Source organism: Hakea prostrata, chromosome 3 (genome assembly GCF_041222555.1).
Source record: "Hakea prostrata isolate BN-2017 chromosome 3, UWA_Hpros_2, whole genome shotgun sequence".
In the NCBI taxonomy this organism is placed as follows: Eukaryota; Viridiplantae; Streptophyta; class Magnoliopsida; order Proteales; family Proteaceae; genus Hakea; species Hakea prostrata.
The window spans coordinates 25,617,242-25,637,616 of NC_142602.1; the positions used below are offsets into that span (position 1 = coordinate 25,617,242).

Genomic DNA, 20,375 nt, shown 5'->3' on the forward strand with positions numbered 1-20,375 from the left:
AATGAAAAATAAATTGGATTACTTCTCTTGCTTTTATGTCGTAAAAGGTTCACTATGATTGGCCTGCAGAGAAAAGGGTGCCATATATTAAGCCAGACCTGTGGGCAAGGACTCTTGTTAAAAGCTTTCCTCTCAATACCTAACAGAAAATTACCTCCAAACTAGTGTTCTCCAATAATTACATTTTTGGGGGTAAATTCCAATAATTACTTTAACTATTATAGTATGCAAGGTCCAAACCAGAATTCACAAGTCTTGCACCAAAACTATGTATATACTTTGGTGGATTAAGCCTTTAACCCATCAACAGAACCTATTTATTGTTGTGATCCTCCATAATTTAGTTATTCAGGTGAAATTATTTCCATCCACTAATTAAATAGTTTTTGTTTTAACTTCAATTTTGAAATTTTTTACATAATTTAATTAAATAGAAGTTCTACTAATTCTTAAACTAGCCGCTTATGAACAGCTTTATTTAATTACTACATTCTTTTCTTTTGGACTCTACAGTCTACACGTAACTATTTAGTGCTGCAACAAACGTAACTATTTAGGGTTGCAACAAGGATGGGCTAGATTGGGTTTTTTCAAACCTAATCCAACCTTAAATGCTTATAGGTAAGTCCATTTCTACCATAACCCTAATTTAGAGCCTAAAATCCTTGTCTTTGACCCTAAATCCTAATAGGCCAAGCTCATCTCTATCCTACCTTGGTTGTCCCTGATTGAGCCTGGACGGAACATGTTGGCCCTGTCCCTATCCCTAACCTTGATTAACCTTGACCAACGCTTGACTAGCAACTCTAATATTAAAATTATCTTATCCAAGTTAAAAATTAGATGCCAAATTGAACGACAACACTTTCAATATCCATACTCTTATTAATTTTAAAATAAGAAATCGAATAAAAAAAGCTTCCAAGGTATTATTATTAAATTAGATATACTAATATCTTAATTAAATATAAATAGAAAAATAGAACTTCTATAGTCTAATCTTTTTTTCAATCTTAAACTGTTAGATATTAAAAAAAGAAAAAGAAAATGAACAACATAACTTTCAAGCTTTCAATATCCATGATAAATTTAATATCAATAACATCTTAATTATCTAAATAATAAAACAGAACTCTTATTATCTTATATTCGAATCATTACTTGATATATAAAAAAAGATAAAGAAGCAATAGATTTTCTCAAATGCTATTAAATCTAATACCAAAAATAAAAAGTATCTCAGATAAATAAAATCATAAAAATATGAAATAACTCAAACTCTCTATTGTTTTATTCTCCACAAAACGATAAAATAACTTATAAATCCATATTATTGCCTTGACCACAAAAATCAAGGTCTTGATCAAGGCTAGAATCATAGACTAATCCTAGGTCCACCCTTGGCCCTATTTAGAGTTAGAAAATTTTGGCCTTGACCTGCCACAAGGGCCAAAATCTTGAGCTTAGGCCTTATTCGGGCTTAGGGTGAGATATGGCAAATCAAGGTCACCAGGGCTAAACTTGCACCCCTAGCAACTAATATTCATGCATATTAGTGCATGAAAATTAGTTATGTTGGACAGATATAAACCAACATCCAAAAAGGGGACCTTCTTCGCGAACTTGAGACTATGGGTACCACACTAGTTATCTAGTCAAAAATAGACAAGGACTAGGCAAAGGCAACTAGGCTTCGGATATGGTATTTGATCGAGTGGATATGAACAAGGCCCTAATGGACAAGGAATTCAATTTCAAGTATGCTTGACTGAGTGGTTATATGGGTTTTGCTCCAAATGATAAGGAGCCCGGTTTGGATTTGGCACAGTTGGCCAAGTGGTTATAAGCGTCACTATAAGGGATAAAACGAATGGGTTTGGGATTTAAATTTTGGAGGAAACCCAAGCTATTATAAATAGGTGTGGGGACACATGCACAACCACAAAGAATAACAAAAGCAAAATACACTCACAACTGCAATCAATTTAATGTGGTTGACAAGATTGCCTACATCCACTAGAGTGAAACAAAGATTCCATTATTTTTCAAAAGCCTCACCACTTACACTTTACAAAGTGCTACCCTTTGCTTGCCTTGTTAACCTAGGTTGTCCCACATAGACTATTTTTAGGGAAACTCAAAACTCTAATCCCCACATAATTACAATTTTACCCATGTACAAGTTATTGATCCAAAACCCATTGCAATTAGGATGTAACCCTAATTATAATATGGATCCGCAAAATACAAGACACTCAAACCAAACAATCTCCACCTTGGCTTAATTCTTCAAACCACATTAAAGAAACTATCATTGATGTCTATATCTGCAATCACCTGCCTTTGTGTATCTGCCACACCTAAACTAACATTACACCCCCCTGGTATGAGGTGTCTCATAGAGCTCATTGCCTCCATATGATGTGACATGGCTTTACCTCTCTTATTGATGCAGCTTGTTTCAAGAGATCACCGTCATTCACCAAATCTAAAGCGAAAGTTACTCGCCTCTTTCTAGATTTGCCCTTATTTGGCGCCTGAACGACTTGCAACCACTATCCGCCTATACCTCTATTATAAGTTTTAACCGAAGGTCCACCTATTTCAACACTTTGTGTGACCTTATACAATTTACTAATTATCTTTTCTTGCATCATAACCATGTATTCTCTTGAAACCTTGAGAACTCCACTTTAAGATGAACGTACAACTGAAACATTTAGAATAAAAAATTCACAATGAAATCAGATTCTTCATTAGATCTAGCACATGTCTAACTCAATCAAAGTTTGCACATTCCCATCAAACATGTGAATTTGTACAATCCCAATTGCAACAACATTGCTTTCCGCATTATTTGTCATTTTGATAATACCACCCACAAATGAATGATATGTAGCAAATTGATCCATGACTGAAAACATATGAAACAAACACCCAATATCTAAAATCCAATTTGAAGTATCCATACCTGATTATGTAGCTTGAAAGAGATCCCTTCCATCATCACTCCAAGACCCATCTAAGACAACAATAATAATTTTTCCTCCTCCTCCTTTTTCCTATCCTCCTTACACTTGGAGAATCTCTTTTGTATGATCTTCCTCTTTAGAAAATAACAAACTATTTTGTGACCAAGAGACTTTTGAGTGACCCCTTAACTTGCGACACCACTCCATTCTCCCATTGATCTTCCTCTACCATGACCACCCCTTACAACCAGTGAATTACTTTCATTTGACTCCCAATCAACACTATTTTACCATTGTTTTTCATTCATCAAAAAAGCAATAACAACATCATCATCAAATTTTAAAGTATTCTTACCAAATAGTAATGTAGTAAAAATGTGATCAAATGATCGAGGTAGTGATTCCAAAAGAAATAATGCCTTGTCCTCCTCTTTGATTTCCTTGTCAAAAGCCAACAACTCTGTCAAAATCGTGTTGAACTCATCCAATGTGAATTCCCCTAAAATCCTAACCCGATAACCCGTTGTTTTAGGTCCATAAACCTGGAGCTCTAGTAGAAGACAACTCCAGACCATTCTAGTGGAGCTTGGAGGTTCGAAAATTGAACCCATGGAGTTGAATGAATACGAAGAAGACCCGGTCACCCTAGTGGAGTTTAAGAGGAGAAAGAAAGTCAGTCTAGGAGGCAAAAAAAGAAGATTTTGATATGCACAATAATCAATGCTAGATTACTCAAATGTCAAGTTAAACTATACCATTGATTGGGCAATGATTAGAGGATTCTACCCTTATAAACTCATTTTCAAACTAGAGGGAGGCTGAGAACGTGGGAGAGAAGGAGAGCATGGAGATTTGAAGGATTCTTACTCATTTGGCAGTGCCAAAGCAAAAAATAAGAAGGGAATTGTGTGTTGAGGTAGGAAAACCCATAAAGCCCTCTTTGCAACCTTTCTTTGTAGCATTTATGTTTAGAAGTTGTAATAGTGATGGTGGTTGTAGATGTTGAGTTGTATTGAATGCTTGTTGAGTTTCATTTAAGCCTCTTAGCCTTTGTTGAGTATTTGTTGCTCTCATTTCATTCTTTTGAGACCAATTGAACACTTTGAGACACCCGCGGGCGACTCTCTGAGAACCAATTTGGGGTTTTTTTTGATTGGAAACTAATTGTGATGATTTGAAGGTATTTTTAGGACAATACTAGTATCCCATTAGAGTTTCAAAACCCCAAAGTGAGTAGATCTCAAGAAAGGTTCAAAATCAAACACTCTAGGTAACAGCCCTGGGGGGTGGGGGGGGTCGGCTCGACTGGGCAGGATATCTTGCTCCCCCTGATTTGGGTGTGTGTTTTAGCCCGTTTGACGCCCGATCGATTTCCGGAAGGTGGTTGAATTTGAATTGCTCGTTATCTTATTCTCTTCGCATACAATGCAGCAATTGTAGTTGGGCAATCCCAAAAAGATTTTCTTAAGCACACATGATGCATATCTAGTGAATCTTCACGTATGTAAATGCAAGTATGAACACATTGAATGTGGAAGACTAGCAAATCTTCAGGTATGTAAATGTATCATCTAGATGAATTTTAACATGTAGGTCTCACCTCTTCTGGATTCTTGCTGCAAAATGCCTCACAAACATTCATCCATGAAAAGGTAACTCAGAATAGGATTCAATTTTCAGCTAGAATGAAAGTTGTGGTTACTTCATTAACCATGATGCAGGTACACATTACTCGAACCAGTTCTTGATCATCCATCTCGGTCCCAGCCCAAATGGGAAAAAAGGTTAATTAATTAAAACAAAAAAAAACCAACCGATCTCGCTCTTTGTTTCAAATCTCAAACTAAGTGATTACAACTTACAAGAAACCACCACACCGTAGCAAAAGTGAGCTATAAAAAAAAATCAAACGAGACTCTGGATGTAAGGGAGGTCAGTTGTGGGGGCAGCTTCTTAATCTGCTTCAGGTCAGTGATGATATATTCTACCTGAAGTTCTTGTCTTCATAGGTTTGTCCGTGCTGCCAGTTGCGTGGGGTGATGTGCCAGGAAGTGGACCTCTTTCCATCATTGGTCTCCCCTCTGAAGGTGAGTGACTCGCCAACTTACATGTTACGAGTTTTCTAGTTCTAACCCTAGTAGTGTTGCATTTCTATCCATGACACATTTTTGTCTCACTTCACTTTAAGGCTTCTAACATCTCAGGCACCCGTCACATTCCATTCTAGAACCATTGTGTAGTATGGGCTCCCCCGGTAATACTGAACCTTATCCCTCCTTGCATGTAACAAGGCACCCTATACATGCATGCATGCATATATGTACATAAGTAAAATCAATCTAAGGGAAGGGAAACTGAATAACAATGAACTAACCCAATAAAATGATCAACACTACTTCAAGTTCTATAAAGTCATCCTTAAATTGGTTAAGGGCCTATTTGGTTACATGAGTCTAGTGATTTCAAATATATAGATTTCAAATCAATGGAGTCATAATTTATAAAATTAACTATTTGGTTAACCAAATATGTAGAATGAAATCTGTGGATTCATCAGTATCTTTTGTGAATGCACAAATGTTTAGCGTTTTTATAGGAGAGGTGAAATCTCGAGAGAGATTTCACCCCATATCCATAAGTTTAGATGAATCTCTAGATTTCATGAATCTAGAGATTTTCACAACCAAACGGGTATAAATCTTGCATTCATGAATCAAGTCTCTGGATTTATGTAACCAAACAGGCCCTTAGGGCATATATCCAACAAAGATACAATACTTACAATTCTAGGGTTTGGATCCTCTCTTTGAAGAAATCTCTCAATAAGTGCCCAAATGATAGGATTTGATCATGTGAATTATTTTTATTCCAAGGGTAAGGGTAAATCCGATTTGTGCTTAAGATTAGATTGCTTATACATCTTGTCACTTATTAGGTACTCATTTAGGAAATGAGGGATCTAGGAACGGTAAGGTGGTTGAATTTGAGTTGCTCGTTGTCTTCTCCTCTTCGCATACAATGCAACAATGGTAGATTGTTAGGGTTAGGATTTAAGTACGAGGTTGCTTAAATGCATTACACCCTGAGTATCTAGATTGGAATACTTAAACCGTTGGAGCTTCCAGCTAATATTTATAGAATAATACTGAGTTCTATTGGTAATTGGACTCTCCCACAAAGGCCCATTACACCGTTAAATCGTAACTAATATGATGGTCCATCATTAAAACATAGGTTGGGTATAACTTAAATACCTCAACAATAAGTTTGGTATAACTTGAGTACCTCAACATAAGTTGGGTATAACTCAAATACCTCAACAGTTGCGCAATCCCAAAAAGATTTTTTTAACTACACATGATGCATATCTAGCGAATGTTCATAAATGTAAATGCAAGTATGAACACATTGAATGTGGATGACTAGCGAATCTTCAGGTATGTAAATGCATCATCCAGATGAAATTTAGCATGTAGGTCTCACCTCTTATGGATTCTTGTTGCAGAATGCCTCGCATAAATTCATCCACGAAAAGGTAACTTAGAATAGGACTCAATTTTCAGCTAGAATGAAAGCGGTGGTTACTTCATTAACCATGATTGAGGTATTACTCAAACCAGTTCTTGTTTCTTCCCTCTCAGCCCCCAACCCAAATGAGAAAAAAGGAAAAAAAATGGAAAAAGAGAAAATCCAGATCTCGTTGTTACTTTCAAATCTGAAACTAACTGATTACAGGTAACCACACACCATAGCAAATGTGTCGATACAAATGATCAAACAAGACTCTGGAAAAAATGTAATGAAGGACAGTCGTGGGGGCTGCTTCTGCTTCAGGTCAGTGATGATATCTTCTACCTGAAGTTCTTGCCTTCATAGGTTTGGCCGTGCTGCCAGTTTTTTGGGGTGATGTGCCAGGAAGTAGATCTCTTTCCGTCGCTGGTCTCGACTCTAAAGGTGAGTGACTCGCCCACTAACATGGCAGAAGTTTTCCAGATCTGACCCCAGTCGCGTTGCATTTCTGTCCATGGAACATTTTTGTCTCCCTTCACTTTAAGGCTCCTGACATCTCCGGCACCCGCCACATTCCATACCAGAACCATTGTGTAGTACGGGCTCCCAGTAATGGTGAACCTTATACCTCCTCGCTTGTGACAAGGCACCCTATATATGCATGCATGCATGCACGCATATATTTACGTAAGGGAGGATAATGAACTAACCCAATAAGATGAAGAAGACTAGTTCCAGCTCTATATAAGTTTCAGAGAAAATGCATGGTGATTTACCTGCGTTGCTGAATTTGAATATTGCCAGCCTCGTAGTCGGCAATCGAACCGAAAACAGGCTCGGTGAGATCAAAAGTACCAGGAGGTGGGCCCATGTTAACTGCAGTGACAAAGAGAGAAGAGTTCCCTGGCTTGCACCAGGACTTTTTGCCCCATTTTTGTTCGTCTACACACTTGATCTCGTAACAAGCCCCGCATGTAAAACCCTTATCGAACATCCCTTCATTTATTGCTACTGTTTCATACCCATACCCATGGCTTTTCATATCACCATAACCGCAGGCACCCGCTGTCACAAATCCATTATTTTAAACAGTTGATGAAATTTTATTTTATTTACTTTTTTTTTTTAAATAACATCTGGGTCTGGAAAAAATTTTTATGAAATCCAAAATCTTCTTTTGACACCCAGAATCTATTACAAGGATCCATAATAAACATATATAGTATATGTGTTTTTTGAGTTTAAAGCACTTACAATTGGCTCCTTCGGCATTACTGCCTCCGTAGAAGGTAGCATGAGCCTGTTGCCAAGGTCCCGGCTTGAAATTGGACTTCAACTTGGGAGGCAACAGAGGTTGTGGATGAGGCCCTTGACGCCCATGCCTCTCTTTCATATGAGTATCTTGGTGGCGTTTGGCATGTTCCCAAGGTGCAAGGTTGTGTTTGTCCTTGGCTCGGGCTTTCTCTTCGTCTTGTTTGACACGATGTTGCCAAGATCCATGTTGGATGTTGGAGGCTTGGCCCTTTAGTAGGAAAAATGAGAGTAAAATAAACAAGAATGGTAAGAGGGTGCACCAAGAGGTGGCCATTTTATCAGAAGTTAAAGTGAAAGATTCAATTGCTTAACCCCTCAATAAAATTCCCCCTCACCTAAAAATGAGGGGAAAAAAATGAATCGGGTTGCTTCTCTTGTTGTTCATGTTGAAACTATATAAGGTTTTGAGGTTCGCTATGATTAGCCTGTAGAGATCGAGAAGGGTTTGCAGAAGATTAGGCCAATCTTGTGACCGATGATTCTTTCTTAGAAGCATAACTGAAATTACCTCCAAACTGATGTGTTTCCATAAATAGTTTCCACTTTGGTGGATTGACTCCTTCAACATTGGTTGTCTTCAGGTGAAATTGTTTACATCCACTACATAGTTATAAGAAATTATCCAATCATATTCTTGTTCTTCTGTTCCTGGAAATAACATCCAAATCAATGGCGTATACAACACTTAGATCTTTTTTCTTCTTTTATCCTAGTCGTTAGTCTATTGTGTAGTGTACAAAATGGTTTAATTCTACCAATGAAAGACTTCATGAGTTTATGCTATCTTCTCCCAAAAGGCATCATAATCTTCAATAGGCCAAGGCAGAGATAGCCAAGAGATTGCCTAATTAGACTCCTTGGGTCATTCCTGGGCCCAGATATGCCTGGTTATTTTTTGCTAGCGAAACACTTATAATGATTTTCCATCAAGGAAACTAATAAGAGAGAAATAGGCAACCGTGCCAAATTTCAAAGATATTGATAAGGATTTTCTTCCAATTTTTAAACTAAATTTTGATTATATAGCATTGTTTCTACCACTTGGCTATTTATTTTTTTGTTGAAACTTGTTGAGGAATCTGCACGAACACTTGAAAGGTTGTTGTAATCTCGATATTTCGTCATAGCTGAAACGTATTAGATTTACTTTCTTTAAGGTATTTAGACATATTGATTTGTACAATACGGGTTCCAAATGTGTCTTCACCCCAAGATCAGTCAGTCCAAACTTTTAAGGTTGCACCCCAGAAAGGTTACTTAAGGTGTAATTAGGTTATGTTCACTGCTTTACAGAATAACAACAGTGAGAGAGAGAGAGAAAGAGGAGGAAATTTAGTGTAAAAAAAAAAATACTCGAAAATGAGTTTATATAGAGCGCCAAATGCTGTGGGTGAAAGGGTAAAGTCACATCCCTTTGTAAGGATACCATTCAGCTCAACTTCGTACAAGAAGGTACCTATTCAGTCGACCTCCCTAAGGGAAAGTGCCTCTTCAATAGCATCTCCACACTTTCACCTAGCAATGGGCTTTCCGGATTAGGGTCCATGACAAAATGGGTCTTCCGGATCAAGGCCTATGACCCACAAATTATTAATACTAATTAATATATAGCTATTTAACCATAGCTAGGTCACACCAGAGCTCAAGCTTGGTTCGCATTGCACATGGTTCGATCCTTAACCCCAAAGATATATTACATAGGTTTTTACTATATAAAAACGAGATAACCAGCTCATTTTTGCCTAATGTGGGACTAAAGTTTCTATTATAAAAATCATAAGATAAAAGACATGAGCAAAACATATATTTAAATAAAAAAATAATATACATAAAGTTGTAAACACATTTCCAACGTTTCTTAATTCGGAGTAGTGAATTGTTGGGATTGTGTTTTCTAAAATGGTAACACGGTCTAATTATATATAATTGGTTTTGTTTGGATTTAATGGCGTGAAGAATTAAGATTAAATGGTCTAAACTCACTAAACCAACTATAAGGGCCTGTTTGGTTACATGAATCCAGATATTTCAAATCTCTGGATTCATGAATGTAAGATTTATACCTGTTTGGTTGTGAAAATCCATGGATTCATGAAATCTAGAGATTCATCTTTTTACACTAAAAACGTGAATATGTAGATTTATGGGTATGAGGTGAAATCTAGAGATTTCTTCTCTACTATAAAAATACTAAACATTTTTGTATTCACAAAAATTACAGATGAATCTATAGATTTCATCCATATGTTATATGGGCAAAGGAATTCCCCATTCATCCATCTTCTCTTCCTTAACCTATAATCACATTCAACCATTTTCTTAAGAAGTAAGAGTTGAACCCACAACCTCTCCATTAAGAAGTGAGAAGGGCATTTATAGATCTTGCTTTCCCCCAAACCTAACTGCTTCATCTCAACCACCAATAACTTCCAATAACTCCTTGTTGACTTTGCATTTTGATGAGGATTTTAATCATGTGGAGCAATCACCTTTAATTGCCTTATAACGATCTACATGAATATCCATTGCGGAGTTGACTAAATCGGATCTACTCCTAAATGGGTTTACGATTCGTTTTTGGCCCAACCATTTTTTAGGGAACAAACACGATGATATCAAAAATTCACAACTGATATCTCTAACTGTGCGACTTCGATCTTCAATACTGGAGTCACTGCAATAGGCGTAGCAGCAGAGGCTAAAGCTTCTATTACGGCTCATATTACAAATTCTCTTGGCTTGTCTCTCGAGCACACACCAATTCTAAAGCATCGTCTCTGTGCATTCAAAACATGACAGTTAGATCTACTACATGCTTTAAGGGTATGTTTGGATACATGAATCTAGAGATTTTAAATGAAATGAGATTTCAAATCTATAGATTTCAAGTATGTGGATTCATGGTTCAAAAAATTAACTGTTTGGTTAGCCTCAAATCTATCAAAGTTCATAGAGTTACGTTGGGTTACTCCATGTGAATCCGCAAATTTCATCAATTTTATAGTTATGGATTGCACCCAATATCCAAAAATGGTTTAATTCATGTTTTTAGGCAAAAAAGTGGAATCCTTTGATTCATGATTTACAACCAAACAGGTATAACCGAAACAAACTCTAAAATATATGAAAGTCTAGCTCTTTGTGCATCTAGACAGATGAATGCACAAATATCTAATGCTCTTAGGCTTTCCAATTAGATCCAGAAAGCAACTTTAAAGTTGTTCATCTTTTTCCTCTCTCTTCTAGATCAATCTTTACCTGCCTCCCTTACATCTGTATAATTAGCAAGTGAATAAAGCCAACAATGCATTTCATTTGTTTTTTTTTTCCGTCGGTTTTCAATTATTTATTTTTGGGTTGGTGTTAGGATTAGAGCGATCAATCACACACAATCGAATAGAAAACAAGAAAGAAAGAGACATGAATTTCACCCTGGTTCACCTCAATGTGAGGCTACGTCCAACATTAGGCTTTTCACTATATTCAATGTTCGATTATAAAAGAATATATATAAGTGCTTAGAAACCCTAAGTCACAGCGATTCACGGGCGCAAGCCCAAACTGTAAAAAACTCCAAGTCCCATAGAAACATGGACTCTCTACAGACTATGAGGACGCTACCCCCACACCCCCGTAAGCGTGGCCTTCTCGGACCCCTACTCCTCATCGGAGAAAAGTAGACAAGCGAGCGGAGCCTAGAACAAGGATAGAGCATTGGACTAGAAGTGGAAGACTGCTAGCATGAAAGAAGGTAGTTTTCTGGAGAAACATGGCCCAATTTCTTTCTCATTAATTTCAGGTACTTTTTGTTTATATATATATTTATATATAGGATTTATATATATTTATTAGGATTTATATTTTTCACTTAAATTAATAATAATTCAACAGCAATGAAAATTTCAATTTAGTGTATTTTCATATAAATACATTGTAAATGATAAGTCTCTAAATTCAAATTCAAATCCACCGTTAACTAGCTTTATCCTCGATTGATCTCATATCCAACCAATCAAGAAAAATTTTGAATTATAGTTACAGTAAACAAGTTGTAGTTCAAACTCAAATATTTAAATTGTAATTCATATAATATTAATATACATCTCTCACTCACTAATCGGTGTGTGAAAGAATATTCTCTCTCAAACGGATTTTTAACTTACATGCTATTGCCATTACAAAAAAAAAATAATAAAAATAATAATAAATATATAAAATAAAAAATCAAACAATTAAGAAATCAAATAGGAGCGAGAGAAACATATGACATGCATGAATTTAAATCACGTCCTTGTACAACGACGTCCAAGATACCAATGATGATTACTTGAAGTTCTTGCCCTCGTAGGTTTGGCCGAACTGCCAATTACGTGGGGTAATATGCCAAGAGGTTGATTTCCTTCCATCGCTAGCCTCGACTCTGAAGGTAAGTGACTCGCCCACCAACACGACACCGGTTTGCCAGTTTTGACCCCAGTTGCGCGTCATTCCTGTCCATGGCACTTTTTTGTCACCCTTCACTTGCACACTCTTGATGTCTCCTGCACCTCCCACATTCCATACCAGAATCAATGTGAAGTATGGGTTCCCCCCCATGGTGAACCTGATTCCTCCGTGCTTGTGACAAGGCACCCTAATACAAATGCATATATGTAGATCGAATCATTTTTAAGGGAAAAACAATACTAGCTAGCTAGCTAGCTAGCTATACATCTTGGTCATGAATTGAATAACTAATTACCTGCGATACTGAACAGGAATGATGCCAGCCTTGTATTCGGCAATCTGAAGGAAAGCGGCCTGGGCAAGATCAAAATGCTGTTGAGGTGGGTTGCACCAGCCACCATTGTCAGATGCTTGTTGGTAGTTTGGTGGGCAAAGGTTGGTGGCAGTGACCAAGATAGAGCGTCGCCCTGGCTTGCACCACTGAGGATCATTCACACATTTGAGCTCATAACAAGCCCCACAAGTCGAACCCTTGTTGAACATAGCTTCACTCAGTGCTGCTGTTAGATACCCATATCCTTGGGAGTTCAAATCTCCATAACCGCAAGCACCACCTATATGTTTCACAAATCCATTACATTTGGATTAGTTATATAAATATATATATATATCCCAAGAATACATTCATTCATGCCTAACACAGTCTAGCTATCAATTTATAATGAGCACATATATAGAACCTACCCATTGTTCCTTGGCCATCACTGCCTCCGTAGAAGGTAGCATGAGCCCCTATCCAGGGTCCAGGCTTATAATTGGATTTGCGGTTCTTATGAGGGAGAGGGAGATGTCCACCACGAGCATGATGATTCCTATCCTGAAAGTGCCTGGCATGCTTCCAAGGTTGATAATGGTGACCAGGGTGATGCCCTACGAGGTGGCGTTTCGATCCATGGCGATTTTGGTGGTGGCCGTAGGCTTGGGTTTCATGCACTACAAGCGCGAGCAGGACCAACAGGAATGACAAGAAGGTACACCAACGCCATCCCATTTTGCTGGCGATGAGGTTGGAACTGAATGACTTCGAATTTCCTGTTGGCGTAACCAGGATTTTGCTTGCTTCTCTTGTTGGTGTTCAATCTTTTTTTTTGGGTACTAGTTGGTGTTCAAATTGATATTATATAAGGTTTTGAGGTTCAGTTAGTTTGGCCTGTAGAAACAAAGGCTACCATTGAATATATTAAACCAGTCTTTTGAAACGGCCAATGGCTTTTCTAAGGCATTCCTCTCAATGCCTAACCGAATTCCCCTCCAAGCCGATGTCTTTGTTAAGGATACTTTAGTTACTTATTATGGTTTGCAATGCCCAGGCCAGTAGTTACGGGTCTCGCGTATGTTTGTTTATTGAATCTGAAGTAGGGTGGAAAAAAGTTTGAAAAAGTAAATTTTTTCATAAAATTTCCTAATGTGGCTTGTTTGGTTCACTAGGATGGAAAAGTTAGTAGACAAGCTGTTAACGTGGCATGTCAATTTTTTCATCCTTTAAATATGTGGGATTTCGTGAATAAAGTGTGAATGACAACCTACATTTTAAACTTTTCTACAAAATTCTTTCTTGTTTCCTACCCCATTTATATATAGGTCCTACATATTTATTTTGTGCATTGCACCTTACAAAGGAACGGTGACTAGGGTGACTAACGAATTGGACCAAACCAGTTTGAAATGATTAGATTCTTCAATCTCCAACTTGTACCTTGTCCAATCAGCCTCAAAATTGTTTGATTTGAGTCTTAAGCCTTTGGTTTGGTTCGATTTCAATGATTTCATCCCAGAATTGACACCAGTAACCTATCCTATCGTCACCTTTTTTCTTTGTGATGTGGAACCTCCTACTTGGGTTTACGCTCCCTTTTTTTTTTTTTTTTTTTGGGTAAACAACAATCTTATTCAAAGAAGACGGGGGATGGGGGTGAACATAATTCCACCAAGCACTCAGTGGAAATCGGCCATTCTTTCGGGCCCGAAACCAAAAGGGTCTTCCTAGCTAAAAGATTTGCAATAACATTAGAACTCCTAGGGATAAAGGCAGTGATACAATGCATGAAGTTATCCATTAAATAATGAATATCTTGGAGCAATGGCTCCACTATCATCGGGGTTGAATCTCACCTTCAAGATACATGATTATTTGCTTATAGTCCGATTCCATTAGAATTGACTCATATCTACATGCAAGCGCCTCCATAGTCCTGCTCTAAAAGCAATAATTTCTCATTCTTTAACATAATTTATAATGCCTAGGTAACGATGAAGCACCCAAGGGTTTACCTTCGGCATCTCTAATGATAATGTCAGCACCACCTTTCTTTGAGATGTTCTCTCAACCCATGATGTATCAATATTTACTTTCACAAAACCATTTAGAGGAGGTACCTAAGGCAGCCGATCACTTTTTTCACATACAACCCCTCTATCTCTAGTTGGTTTGGCCATTTTCTGATTATCCCAAAACTCTTCCATGGTATAGACATCCTTCTCAATTACTTCTAGGGGTTTCCAAGTCCTTTCTCCCATGATGCGATTATTTCTAGCTTTACATAATCACCACGCTACAAAGGAATTAAGACTTGTCATAATTTCTGTATCTTTCTTGCCCAATTTGCTGAATTCCTTTCATATACTGATCTATTAATCTTGTAGAGATTTACATTTATCATCCGAGATTCTCCAAGAAAGGGGAGAACCGAACCATAGATTCTTCGCAAATGGACAATGTAATAGTACATGGGAGGTTGTTTCCTCTTTCAAACCGCATTCTCCACATAATGCATCTACCCCAATCTTCTTAGAAATTAAGTTGGTGGTAGTTGCTAGACATTCATTACAAGCTCTCCAAAGGAAATTTCTGATTTTTGGCCATGTTTTACACTTCCAAATCTCTTGCCAATGTTCCTCCCTCAACTCATCCCAACTATGAATTTTAGATGTAGAGGGTATCTTCATTTCCTCTGCTTTTTTATGTTGAACTAGCACTCTATATGCACTCTTCATTGAGAACTTTCCACCTTTGCTACAACCCCAAACTAATGCAGCTTCACTAGGGAATAAGGAGAACTTGATACTTAAGATTGCACTAGCTTCCATTGGAGAGAACCATCTAATGATTTTTGTGCTATTACATGTTCTTGTTTGTTGGTCTATCAAGTCTGCCATTGTTAAAACCCCACAATCATCATGCTTTGTAGTATAGACTTTGAAGTCCTTAAGAGTAGGAATCCAAGGGTCTTTCCATACATCAATATGGTCTTCCATACCTATTTTTCAAATCAACTCTTTCTTGAGAACTTCCCTACTTTCAATGATACTTCTCCATGCCCATGATGAACTATTGCCTAATCTCGCCTCCAAGAAAGATGTATTGGGGAAATAGATCTTTTTAAGGAATTGAGCAACATGCATCGGGTTGTGAGAGAAGTCTCCAAACTACTTAGTAAAGCTTTGTTATGCATTAGAGGGTCTTTAAAACCCACTCCCCCTTTGGCCTTTTACTTGCACAATTTTTTCCAAGACATCCAATGAACTTTTGCCTTTTCCTTTGTCCCTCCCCAAAAGAACCTTGCAGCCCAAGCTTTCACCTTGTTGTGAATGGAATTTGAGGTCTTAAAGTGAGAAGTGACATAGATAGAAGATGGTATAGCCACAACTTTTAATAGTGCTTCCCGGCAAATTTGATTTAAGAGTTTGTGTCTCTACCCTTGGAAGCGACTCTCCGCTTTGTCACTTAATGAGTGCAATAATGTCACTTTAGATATCTCAAAATCCGTTGGAAGACCTAGATATTTAGTTGGCCCTTCTCCATAAGATACTTTCAAAATCTTTAAGAACCACCTCTTCACTCTTTGCAAAGTATTGGTGCTAAAGCATACGCTTGATTTTTTGTAGTTTATCGTTTGGCCTGAAGCTTTGCAATAAGCATGTACACCATTTTTCAAAGCATGTACACTCTTCAAATTTCCTTCTGAAAAGAGTACACAGTCACCTGCAAACATCAAATGTGTGAGTAGATCCGTTCTTCCTTTGATGCTAATTCCTTTAATATCACCCATTCTTTCCCCTAGTGTGATCATCCGAGTCAAGTCTTGGGAACATATCACAAAAAGTAATGGTGATAAAGGGTTTACACTTCAGCCCAAGGTTAAACCCTAGTTACATGATATCCTTCCCTCCCTTGCAACCGGCACTCTGTCGTGCTTCTTCTACCCCCCGTGTCACATCCATCTCTATCCAAACCTTTTATTTTGGCATTTCTATGGGAAGAATAGAAGCCTCGCATGAAGCAATAGATTGACAAAGTTTAGCAATGCTATGTTTCAAAGAATTATTAACTGACGCCATCTGATGAAGATCATCTTCTTAGTCGATGCCCAATTTACTAATCCATCCAAGCCTTTCTATTCACACAATATCAACATTTATTTATTATTATTATTATTATTATTTTGGGTGTAGCAAACAATACCAATTTTATAGTACTGAAAAGTGTGAGAATGTAAATTCTTTCTCTCTCTCTCTCTCTCTATCTTCTTAAGTTAGAGGTGAATCATCCCATAAATTGATATGGATCCATTCAGATTAGGATTGTACCTCTATAAGCTCGGAAATTTATGGACTAATATCCAGTCCATTTCTGACAAGAAAATGGATCATTGATGTGTGACATGTGTCTCAATATCACATCAAAAGGTTGAGGTCCATTTACAAGTCACATCATTTTTTTAAAAATTTAATCACAACTCTTTGATGTACTTCTAAATAGATTTCAACCATTTGATGTGGTGTTGAGACACATGTCATTCATCTACAAAGAAATGGATGGTCCATTTATGACAAGGAAATGGACTGGATAGATTTCTAAATTTATCAGGTCCATTTCTGACAAACCATCAATTTCTTTCTGGATGAAGAATACATGTCTATCAATCACATCCAAAGGTTGAGGTAAAACTTGAAGGATAGAAAAAAAACTTATTTTAATTTAAACTGAATCTTTGAATATGGGCATGTTTTATTCATCTAAAAATAAATAGATGGTTTTTTTTTTTTTTTTTTTTTTAGAAATGGATGTGATAAAATTCCACTTGTGTATCGAATCTAACAACGAGCATGTTGGCAGGGAAGGTTGCTGGAATCTGGAAGGACTTTAAAAAAGCCATACATTTGCACATTCCAAAAACGTCAATTATTTTCAGGATGAATAGAAATCTGATGAACCACAGCCATCAATAAGCTTCAATTGCTTTAGAGCTTCGACAACTTGTAACTCTAACCACACATGTAATTAATTAACCCAAATGGTAAGAACCACAATAAAACTAATATGAGGCCATGACTACCATTAACTATTTTGGACATTACATTGCCATTGTGTAGGGGATTTTTGGTTATTTGAATCCGGGATTGAATCGGAGATTTATACCTATTTGATTGTAAATCATCCCAAAATTCACGAAATCCAAAGATTTCACTATTTGCCTAAAAACACGAATTAAGCCATTCGTAGTAAAATGGTGAAATCTATAGATTCCACCTTAAGTATAAAATGGATGAAATTTGCGAATTTACACGGAATAACCTGAAAAAAACTCTATAAACTTCAATAGATTTGAGGCTAATCAAACAATTAATTTTTTGAACCATGAATCCAAAAATTTGAAATCCTACTTCATTTCAAATCCCTAGATTCATGTAACCAAAGAGGCCCTAACTACAAATAACGATAATGGGATTTAAATTTTCCTGGCTTATCCAACCAAACATCAAGACCCTCTACTCAGGGCTCTTGTTTCTTAACTTTCTTACCCTCTTGGGGTTCAGATTGGCACAGCTAATGCCGATCCGATATTAAGTCAACTTGGACAAGTCTTGGCCAGAATCAGCGAAGCTAGAGGGCAAAAGAGGGTGATACTGCAAGCATCCTATATTGGCTTAAAACTCAGGTAGGCCCCATGCAATCCGAGTTGATTCGGACAATATAGTGGACACGATCCTGGTCCTTAAATCCATGGTGGAAGAGAATTTTCACTTCACGGCCGACCACAGTTCTGTAATCCACCTTCCTGAAATTGGAAAATATGGAAACTAAATTTTACTCTATTTCTCCACCAGGCTTAGAGTCTAATACAGAGTATCACAAAAGGAGCAGACATCAATCTGAAAGATTGAAAATGGTTCAAAGTTAATTACACTCGTGATTTCAAAAAAAAATTACAACTGGATTTTGGCTTTATTTTCACTTTATTTCACTTGTAACCAAAGAGTACCTGCATGAAAATAAAGCACAACATAAGTCTGAACTGGCATAAAGATTCAACTCTGAAAACAAGTTACAGAGAACAGCCAGCTTGTTAGGGATATTGGAAGCTTTGCAAGAATAGAGAACCCAATCACTATTTTTAGCTTGATAGTAATCCCCAACCTTTTTTGCTACTAAATGAGAAACTTTCTTCCTAAGCCAACAAGAACTTAATACGAGGCCTACATTCTAGTGGATTGGAGAAAGGCATATGGTGAGGTTGTAAGGTCAATGGACGCTATCAATGTGTGGTAAATTGAAAGCTCCTAGACCCAACATGATCTTGTTTGGGTTTCACTTGATGTCAATCAGAATATGCTAACCATATTTTACGCATCAATGTTCTCTCTGCTTGTGTTCAGCGCAATGAAAAATCCTTAAACTTGAACAATGCAATGGTGACCAAATTGTGTATTAAAATTAACAGCAACTCAGTGTAGAAGAAAAGCAATTTAGCTGTTTTCTCTGGTAATGGACTCCATTGAGGGATCGGGTACACTAGAACAGCACAAGCTAAGTGGGCTCTGAGATGCTTGCGCTGACATTCTTCATGCATGATATAATTTATTATGTCAAAGTAGTGGCAATTACTTCAAAAGGAGAGGTGATATTTAAAGCTACAATAATCAGAGGCATAAAATTAATGAATCATACCATGAACCACAGAGCAGAATTATTGAAACTGACTATAGAAAAACAACTACTATTTTGGAAAACCAAGTTGTTTTTATGCTAGGAAGATCAACAACATAAAGTTATTACTCAGGAGACTCATAGAAAGATCTAGAGAATGCAAGAAGGATCACCACATGGTCTTCAATGACCTAGAAAATATTATGACAGTCCCAAGAGAGTTACTCCAGCAAGTACTATATAAGTGTTTATGCACCTAAAGATATGATAACATGTGTGGTGACTAAGAACTGGCTTTTCTTTTTTAAGGTGGGGAGAGGTGGGGTGTTTGGGATGTGGTTCAATGAGGTGAATTCCCAATTACAATTGAGTTATAAGAAGGATGAACTTTAAGCTTCTGTTATTTACTTATTATTACTATTTTTATTTTTTTGGGGTGCGGTTACAGTGAATTGTTTCAAGATGGGGTTCTTTGTTGTATGTTTTTCGTGGATGATATTGTTTTCGTAGATGAGAACAGAGTAGGAATTAACATCAAGTTGGGTAAGGGAGATTAAGCCAAGAATCCCAAGATTTTAAGTCAGATAAGCAGAACCAGGTTGGAGTATATGGTTTGCAGCTTTAGTTACATCATGATAGATAAAGAGTTGGTGAAAATCGATAAGGTCCACTAGATGATTATTATAGATATCTGGGTCCGATAATTAAATAAGAAGGTAATATGGATGGGGATATTTCATAGAGAATCAGAATAGGATAGACCAAAGGGGAGGTGCATTAAGTGATTGCCATCTAAGGTGGGCAGTGGATCACTTAGCAGTCAAAGTTATCTTTTACTTAGTGCTTCATTTTCTTTCTCTAATTTTCAACTTCATATATCACCATCGATCTTCAATCAAAGCACCTTAAACTCAAGATCGCTTTTTCTTGCTGCCATGGGGTTCCTGTGAACAACAAAAACCTGAGGGGAACCGAACAGGAGGTTACCTCATTGGGGCAGAAGACCAACCCCCTCCCGGGACAGAAGACCATCCAAAAAGTGAAGACTTGCCTACACGGAAAACTACAGCATGCATGCTTATTGTTGTTGGCCCCTCAGACAAACAAGGAGTATCAAGCGGCTAAACATCATTGAGACAACTGGG

The 20,375-nt window shown here is 37.3% G+C and overlaps 1 protein-coding gene and 2 pseudogenes across 1 annotated transcript in view; all 3 read right to left on the minus strand.

Annotated features, from left to right (window-relative positions):
* Window positions 1–6,823: 6,823 nt before the first annotated feature.
* On the minus strand, window positions 6,824–8,070 carry LOC149021883 (expansin-A9 pseudogene; annotated as a pseudogene).
* Window positions 8,071–12,119: 4,049 nt separating this feature from the next.
* Window positions 12,120–13,293, minus strand: LOC149021884 (expansin-A9 pseudogene; annotated as a pseudogene).
* A 5,064-nt stretch (window positions 13,294–18,357) lies between these two features.
* NODGS (nodulin/glutamine synthase-like protein) overlaps window positions 18,358–20,375 on the minus strand; it is a 47,456-nt gene continuing 45,438 nt past the window's right edge. Inside the window, exon 19 of the mRNA XM_089150059.1 lies at window positions 18,358–18,565. The gene's annotated coding sequence lies outside the window, so the exon portion shown is untranslated. The remainder of the gene's footprint in view (window positions 18,566–20,375) is intronic.